The sequence below is a fragment of the Oncorhynchus nerka genome, linkage group LG6, assembly GCF_034236695.1.
Source record: "Oncorhynchus nerka isolate Pitt River linkage group LG6, Oner_Uvic_2.0, whole genome shotgun sequence".
Lineage (NCBI taxonomy): Eukaryota > Metazoa > Chordata > Actinopteri > Salmoniformes > Salmonidae > Oncorhynchus > Oncorhynchus nerka.
The window spans coordinates 24507460-24513777 of record NC_088401.1 but is presented as its reverse complement, the minus strand read 5'-3'; positions in this window follow the sequence as shown (position 1 = coordinate 24513777).

Here is a 6318-nt window from a genome sequence, read left to right as displayed (position 1 = left end):
TACAATTTCCTTGTGTTGTGCAAACGATTTAGTTTTGCTGGTGTGAAGCTCGCGGGTCTCCTTCAACTAGGATACACTTAAACGAGAAAAATACATTTATTTTTCGCTATTTGCACTTGTTTACTTGACGTTTACCAAAGTACCCCTATCTGACTGGCCTGGGTTCTATCCTCAGATTTCCGTTAGCGGGGTGTCTCGTCCAAGCTACTCCTCTTCGCTCTCCGCCTGGCTGTCAGAGGCAGCTCAACAACCCCCAATCTACTCCCGCGCACACACTCGCATACAGACTGACACATGCACACAGTCCCTCCTTATCTTTCATTGGTCACCATTTCTTACATCGCTCAGAGAAAATGAACATTTGTGGTATTGCTTTATGCACTGACTTTACTGAACTCTGGAGAAAACATTGTCGCTGGGTGAGTACGTCTGACAATGTGCTCTCCCGTCCATTAGATATTTTAGCAAACACTAATGCTACTTCAGCTATGACGCTCAACACTGAACTATACCACTACAACAATCTACATGAGCGGCATGGGTGTCAGTTATGACAGAACCCGGACGAGCCCCCACTTATGTTACGAATCCCTTTTGGCCCGACAGTCTAGGGGGGGATGGTAATGAGACCCGTAACATAACTCATGCAAATTATTATTGTGACAAAGTAAAAGTGTGAACGAAATAACCACGACAACAGAAATCTACCGTCAAACTCCAGGTTTATTTATAAACACACGGTAATGGGGGGAGCAGGAAAAGGGGCTGAACTGGACCCAAGGAAAGAAACAATAAGTATTCAAAAACACCCCTAAGCTAGACTAGCCTACTTTAACAACAGCTAACTAACTAACCAAAAATACAGTGGGTGGTCCGCCCAGTTCTAACTAGTGTATTTAACAAAGTTCACCTACGGGTAGTGTATGCCCATGGGCGACTTGTCTTGGTTTCCCCCTTTTCCCACCAGCAACAAACAAACACCATAACCAAAAACAATACTCACAGGTGATGACAAAGTGCTATGGAGGTGTTTAAACAAAAGAGAGGTTAAGACACAAAGCGAGAGTGAAACACAGAGACCTACAGACATGGCATTTACAGAGAGATTGAGCTAGAGATTGCTACAGAGCAAACAAATGATGGGGTTTTTAAACCATGGGGAAGGAACTGTGATAGGGTAGGAAATAGGAGGAGGTGTGTCTTCTGATTGATGATTGATTGTTGACTGATTGGGGAGTGATGGTTTTCACCTGTGAGGGGAGAAGGAGTGAAAAGAAACACACACAGGATACACACACACACAGGATAACTGTATCCGTAACAGTGCTCTCCCGTCCATTAGATATTTTGTCTGCGAGAACTCGCTCTTTTTCACTCGGTCCGTGTGCCGATGCATTTGTGGCATGATGTGACCAGTACGAACTTGTCACAACCAAAGTCTAATGGTTTTAAATGACTGTTTTGGATTGTCTGGAAACTCGTAGAATTCACTTGCAGCAACTCTCTTAAAAAAGAGAAGCCGTGCAAGGTTATTACAGAGGTGCCTAGTTATTTTGTTTATCAGGCAACGTGCAACCTGGTCGTTATATGCAATTTCTCCAAACCCCCTCTGATTTTAAATCTAGATCTGGTTTTGGTCATTTTCATTTCAATGAACGTAGCCGGTTGTCAAAATGATGGGGTTAGGATTTGGCCAAAATCAACAGATGCTGATGCAATTGTGTTTTCTGAAACCTGGCTCAGCAAGTTTGTTCTTGATAATTGTATTTGAAATGTTCATACTGATCGAGTTAAGGTGGTGGTGCGGCTATATATGTAGACTAAATTCCTTGTAAGTGTGCCAAAGTCTGAAACTATTGGTAAACCGTTGGAATTTCTTGTTTTGAATCCTGAGGTTTCAAAAGGTCTGTTATAGACCCACCTCCTGCTATCGGTGATGCCTTTACTTGTCTGATTTTTCTAAATGTATTGTAACGACCCTGTGTTCATAAGCACGGAAATCGACTCTTTCTCTCGAGCGTGTTTTTGCGGCACAGTCGATAGGGCGCCGGGGCTCGAAGGTCGAGGGTTCGAGACCTGCTCCCTGCCTGTTTCATTACAGTATTATAATTCTATGAATCTTACCCAGGTGATAAACTCACCCACCCGCCCAAATGTCCAGAGAAATATACCCTTATTGATTTGATATTGACAAATGTTCCACATAAATATTCTGCGGTTGGTGTTTTTTGTAATGATGTATGTGACCATTGTGCTGTTGTTGCTGTTCCTAAGATTCCTAAAACAAACCCACGCTTTATTCGTAAAATACATTTTTAGAGTTTTAATGAGCAGGCTTTCTTTCATGATTTGTTTTATTGTGACTGGAGAAAGATTGAGCTTATTCCTGACGTGGAAACTGCCTGGAAGTTCTTTCATGAAGGTTTTTTCCCAAATAGTAAACAAACATGCCCCATTTCGCAGGTTCTGAGTTTAAATGGGAGGATAATCCATGGTTTTCTTCTGAGCTGTTTTGTATGATTCACAAACGTAATCTAACCTGGGCTAAAGCAAGGAAATCATGTTCTGATTGGGTTCTTTTTAAACAGCTACGAAACAAGTGTTTTCTTCTCAGGAAGTCTGAATATTTTATGTCTGTTACCACTGATAACCTGAATGACCCTAAAGTTTTGGAAGGCGACTAAGTCGGTCTGGTAACAGTAATGTTAATGAATTACCATCACGCGTATTGAAGTACTCTGTTGCTGTATATGACAGCTGAATTGTTTCAATGAGCACTTTGTATCATTTGGTAGGCTGCTTAATTCAGTATCCTCTGGCTCTGTACAACCCTGTGTGCATAAACCAGTGAGAGTTGGTCAAACTTTTAGCTTTTTGCTGTTCTCAGTGCAGGAGGTACATAAAACCCTGAAATCCTTAGATCAGAGAAAGCCTGCAGGTCCTGATCTTGATCCCAGCTTTTTAAAACTGGCAGCTGATTTCATAGCTGAACCACTTACATATCTGTTCAATCTAACCCTGGAATATAATGAAATTCCAAAGATCTGGAAATCAGCATTTGCCCTACCACTTTTAAAAGTGGGAGATCCAACTCTTTTAAATAATCATAGGCCAATCTCAAAGCTGTTACCCCTGGCGAAAATACTTGAAATGCTTGTTAGCGAACAGCTAATAGTTTTTATATACTATAATTTATCAATGTACCAATTGGGTTTCAGGAAGAAGCATAGCACAATTACAGCAGCCATGAAGTTTTGAAATGATATCACTGAAGCCCTTGACAAAAAACAGCACTGTGTCTCACTTTTTATTGATCTCTCTAAGGCTATTGATACAGTTGATCATGCTATTCTGAGGCAGAGATTGTCGCACGTAGGTCTTTTGGAGCATGCAGTTGCATGGTTTGCTAACTGTCTGATAGAACTCAGTGCACTCAATTTGATGGGCTCATGTCTGTTAAATGGTCTAATGGTGTGCCCCAGGGCTCTGTACTTGGTTCCCACTTCACTATTTATATAAATAATTAAGACAAATTTGCAAAATGCGCAACTTCACTTTTTTGCTGATGATACTGCTATTTCTTGTGCCTCGTCTCTCACAAAAGCTTTCAAGAACTTGCAAACTGCTTTTTATACTGTTCAACATACCGTGTCAGTTAAGGCTTATCCTCAATACTGACTAAACTAATGGTGTTTTCTAAAGCAAGAAATAGACCTCTGAACCTTTCACCTATTACTACGTGTCAGGGTAATGAGATTGAGACTGTAACCTCATTTATATCTTGGAATTTTAATTGATGACTGACTCTTTTAAATTGCATATTCAACAACTTACAAAAAAATTGAGTCTGAAGTTGGGATTTTATTTTAGGAATAAGGCCTGTTTTTTTTGTTAAGCCAGAAGGAGGCTAGTATCAGCTACATTTATGCCTTTACTAGACTATGGGGATATTTTATATATGAATGCTTCCGCTCAGTGTTTGAGATCAATTGACACTCTATCATGGAGCGTTGAGATTTTATTTTAAACTGCAAAACCCTTACGCACCACTGCACTTTATACAAGGGTTGGCTGGCCTTCTCTAGTCAATCGTAGTCTCAGTCACTGGTATACTTTTATTTATAAAGCCATTTTGGGTTTACTATTTTATTTGGGCATTTTTATTTTTCAGAAATGTGGTGGGTACTCTCTTCATTCGCAGGACTTTATCCTGCTAGATGTTCCAAATGTCTGAAATGAATTTGGTAGAAGGGCTTTTATGTACTCTGCGTCATCTGCTTGGAACGCCTGAAATACTTTTAATCTGGAAGAACTTGTCCCAATTGGTGTTTAAACCATTGAAGGATTTTCAAGCTGATTCCCTGACCTGTCATTGTTTTTAATGATCTGTTTTATGATTTTGTTATACTCTTGTCAATTCTTAAAAAAACATTTTTTTTGTTACTAGATTACCTGTAGTTGGAGGGCACCCCTTTTGATGGGTATCATTATTGACACGCAAAGACCCAAACGGGGTGCCATGTTCTAGCTCGGGGGTGGCAATTCTGTCCATGCCGTTCTGTTAAGTGTTTTTATGTAAACTTAAATAAAATTGGTTCTGCAAATCCAATAAGGTGTGGATATCAAGTTGTTTAATTTCAATTTACTTTAGAATAAATATGAAATTGATTAAAGTGCCAGGGTGCCTATACAAAGTATTGTGGAAATTGCTGATTGAGCTCAAGATAACACTATGACAATATAGGAATTGAGGGAGCTTTCACACTTATATCTGAACACGTGGAAGTGCAATGGAAATTAGCATTGTGTACAGTACTGTTACGAATTCAGTGTCAAGCTTCAAGGAAACCAAAAAAAGTATTTGATACAAAAATGAAGTACAAAATATTCTATACAAAAATGCTGAGTTGGAGCGATATAGTAGTCACTGCATAAATAGATTCTAGTAGTGGTTGGAGTCGTGATCTTGCCATCCGGGTCTGATGACTACTGCCTTTTCTTGAGGCTGGTGCCATTGGTCGAGGCGGAGTGGCCATTTGGATGACTGGACTTGATGTGGCTCTGCTCAAAAGTAAGCTTATCGTCTTTGCTGGGCCGTCTTTTTCTGTAGGTCTAGGATCAAAGCATTTGGACTCCAGTCAACGTCGAATCATTGAGAAACCAACAAACATTCAGCAATGCCTTTAAATCAAGCCCTAATGTAACAAAGACCATGGTTGTGTTTGTTAGGCACCAAATGGACAAACAGGGAGGGACTACCTGGACTTTTCCAATAACACATTTTCTGTTGCAAAACATAAAGCATTTTTCTTGTAACATGACCCTGTTTAAATCCACTGGCCATGTGAAGTTGGCCCCAGTCATTACTGTACCTGAATGTAGACGTTGACAAAGAGGATGACGAGGGTGGCCATGTAGGAGACCTGGATGAGCAGGCGTCTGATGGGAAAACCACAGGGGACGATGACTGCACTCAGGGTGTGTATGATGGACAGTAGAAACTGGACCTGAGGCAGAGGGAAAGTAAAGAGTTATCATTCCTCTAACATGATTGGATCTTATCATCCCATGTTGTTGGTTAATGAAGACACTAAAAAGCATTTCTTAGTCTAGAGGGGTTCCTAAACTAGAGATTAGAAGGGTAGCTCCCTTAATGAGAGTTAAGGGGTTCTTGCATCCTGCCTAAATGCTGCTTGTTGACAGGATATATCTTTTTTTACATCCATGTGGATGCTGAAAGAGGGGCATCATTATCGTTCAGACAGAAAAGTGAACTAGAGGGACCAGTGTACTCACCAGCTGAGCCTGAGTCAGGTAGCGCTTCTACCAGAGGTAATTCTGCATGGAGGGTGTTGTGGACAGGCTGTAATAGGAGTACATACACACATGGATGAAACTGTTCAGAGTTGGCCCAAAGAAACCTTGAAAGAAGACATTGGAGATATTTGACCAACCCTTTCATTGAAGTCCTTCAGTTTGGTCTGTCACTGTCACAAAGGCAACAAAATGTGAGAAAGGGAATAAACCAGAATTTGCAAATTGCTTGAAGCAGGGAGGGACATTTTTTAAATATATTTTTTATTTCACCTTTATTTAACCAGGTAGGCTAGTTGAGAACAAGTTCTCATTTGCAACTGCGACCTGGCCAAGATAAAGCGTAGCAATTCGACACATACAACAACACAGAGTTACACATGGAATAAACAAAACATACAGTCAATAATACAGTAGAACAAAAGAAAACAAAAAGTATATATACAGTGAGTGCAAATGAGGTAAGTTAAGGAAATAAATAGGCCATGGTGGCGAAGTAATTAC